Genomic DNA, 2,870 nt, shown 5'->3' on the forward strand with positions numbered 1-2,870 from the left:
CCTCACCAATGTCGAATAGAGGGGAACGATCACGTCCCTCGATCTGCTCGCTATGCCCCTACTTATACATCCCAAAATGCCATTGGCCTTCTTGGCAACAAGGGCACACTGCTGACTCATATCCAGCTTCTTGTCCACTGTCACCCCTAGGTCCTTTTCCGCAGAACTGCTGCCTAGCCATTCGGTCCCTAGTCTGTAGCTGTGCATTGGGTTCTTCCGTCCTAAGTGCAGGACCCTGCACTTATCCTTATTGAACCTCATCAGATTTCTTTTGGCCCAATCCTCCAATTTGTCTAGGTCTTTCTGTATCCTATCCCTCCCCTCCAGCGTGTCTACCACTCCTCCCAGTTTAGTATCATCCGCAAATTTGCTGAGAGTGCAATCCACACCATCCTCCAGATCATTTATGAAGATATTGAACAAAACCGGCCCCAGGACCGACCCTTGGGGTACTCCACTTGATACCGGCTGCCAACTAGATATGGAGCCATTGATCACTACCCGTTGAGCCTGACAATCTAGCCAGCTTTCTACCCACCTTGTAGTGCATTCATCCAGCCCATACTTCCTTAACTTGCTGACAAGAATACTGTGGGAGACCGTGTCAAAAGCTTTGCTAAAGTCAAGAAACAATACATCCACTGCTTTCCCTTCATCCACAGAACCAGTAATCTCATCATAAAAGGCGATTAGATTAGTTAGGCATGACCTTCCCTTGGTGAATCCATGCTGGCTGTTCCTGATCACCTTCCTCTCATGCAAGTGCTTCAGGATTGATTCTTTGAGGACCTGCTCCATGATTTTTCCAGGGACTGAAGTGAGGCTGACTGGCCTGTAGTTCCCAGGATCCTCCTTCTTCCCTTTTTTAAAGATTGGCACTACATTAGCCTTTTTCCAGTCATCCGGGACTTCCCCGGTTCGCCACGAGTTTTCAAAGATAATGGCCAATGGCTCTGCAATCACAGCCGCCAATTCCTTCAGCACTCTCGGATGCAACTCGTCCGGCCCCATGGACTTGTGCACGTCCAGCTTTTCTAAATAGTCCCTAACCACCTCTATCTCCACAGAGGGCTGGCCATCTCTTCCCCATTTTGTGATGCCCAGCGTAGCAGTCTGGGAGCTGACCTTGTTAGTGAAAACAGAGGCAAAAAAAGCATTGAGTACATTAGCTTTTTCCACATCCTCTAAACCCCTGCTCAGAGTCAATGAGGAGTGAGGGATCTTGGGGCTTTTCATTTCTTAGCCACCATCGCATGGCCATTTCAGTTTACTCTTTATAACAGTGGTCACCACGCGTCGATCCTGCAGCCTCGGCCAGTCGATCCCGATCTCTGAGCCAATAAAAGTCCAGCAGCACAGCGGGGCTCAGGCGCTGCCTGCCTGCCCTGGCCCCGGGACCGTCCCAGACCCGGCTGTCTCCTGGCACATCTCTGCGGCTTGTTGGGAAAAGGGGCGGGGGATGAGGCAGCTCCACGTGCTGCCCCCACCTCCAGAACTGTGCCCGCAGCTCCCATTGGCTTGGAACTGGCCAATGGCAGCTGTAGGGGCAGCGCTTGCTGTTGCGGGCAGTGCACGGAGAACTCCTGCCCCCCTCCCTCCGAGGGGCCGCACGCACAGATGTGCCAGCAGCCAGCTGCTGACTGGGAGCCACCTGTGGTAAGCACCTCCCAGCTGGAGCCTGCACCCAAACCCCAGCCCACAGCTCCCTCTCAGACCCTGTAACATCTCCAGCAACCCAACACGCAGCCTCAGTCCAGAGCCGCCTCCTCCACAAAACTCCCTCCCAGAGCCTGCACCCCTCACTCCCTCCCGCACCCCAACACTCTGCACCACACGCGCAGGCTGCAAGGCAGCAGCCTTAGTAACAGCACATTTGTATCTATGTGTCTCTGTGGCACAGTGGCTCACCGCGTTCGGCTGTTAACCGAAAGGCTGGTGGTTTGAGCCCACCCAGGGACGGTGGTAACCCTGTGCTACTTCCTTGCTCCTCAACACCTGCTGGGATCCTCAAAGCTCACCTTTTGCCACTTGAAAACTGTCCCTCTTGGCCTCAGCGGTTTCAGCTGGTGGCCCTCAGAGTGCGCTGGATGCGACCCAGAATCCCATCTCCCAGCAGCCACGCCGGGGGCTCGGGCTTAATCCTCAAGGCCGAGTACAAAACCTTGAGCCGGGAACGTTTCACTCCCTTCCCGCCTCCGACCAAGCAGCAAGGGAGAAACGGACGAGATGTGCCGGCTGAAGACAACTCCCTTCCACTTCACTTTAGGCTGCACGAACCTCTTGACTTGCCTCATGCCTCATCAGGGAAGCGTGGCCATGCTGCCCCAGACTGAGTCATGGCCGCAGCCTGGCCCACCCCGGCTGACAGAGCGCAGAGCCCCACGACTGAATGACAGATTGAGTCAGCAGCCTTGGCTCACCAACAGCCACACAGAGCTGTGTAGTGTCCAGAGAGCTTCCCTCATGTTCTCCTGTAGCAGCCGCCTGTGGGTGGGAGAAGGGGACGAGGAAGCACGGCTGCCTCCAGCTGAGACAGGAGCCCTCACCACACGCAGGCCTCTTGCCTTCAGCCCAGGCAGCCAGAGGTGCCGGGGAGCTCCCTGGCAGGCCCCCGCCTCAGCCACCTCTGGCCTCATTGCCAAGGCTCTTGGCGATCTGCCATGCATGAAGGCCCAGAGCAAAAAGAAACAAGTGCATCCCTAGCAGAGGATGGTTTTGATCCATCGACCTCTTGGTTACGGGCCCAGCAGGCTGCCGTTGCACCACTCTGCTGGGTCTGCACCCACAGCCCCCAGCATCTGGATTTAGGGGCAGATTAACCTTTTGTGGGCCCTGGTGCCAAACATATTTGTGGGCCCCTATGTCGTCAC

General features: G+C 55.7%; 1 non-coding gene across 1 annotated transcript; it reads left to right on the forward strand.

Annotated features, from left to right (window-relative positions):
* The first annotated feature begins 1,885 nt into the window (after nt 1-1,885).
* TRNAN-GUU (transfer RNA asparagine (anticodon GUU)) lies at nt 1,886-1,959 on the forward strand. Its single transcript has one exon. It is a non-coding gene; the product is annotated as a tRNA-Asn (tRNA).
* Nucleotides 1,960-2,870: the final 911 nt, after the last annotated feature.

The sequence above is a fragment of the Caretta caretta genome, chromosome 22 (genome assembly GCF_965140235.1).
Source record: "Caretta caretta isolate rCarCar2 chromosome 22, rCarCar1.hap1, whole genome shotgun sequence".
In the NCBI taxonomy this organism is placed as follows: domain Eukaryota; kingdom Metazoa; phylum Chordata; order Testudines; family Cheloniidae; genus Caretta; species Caretta caretta.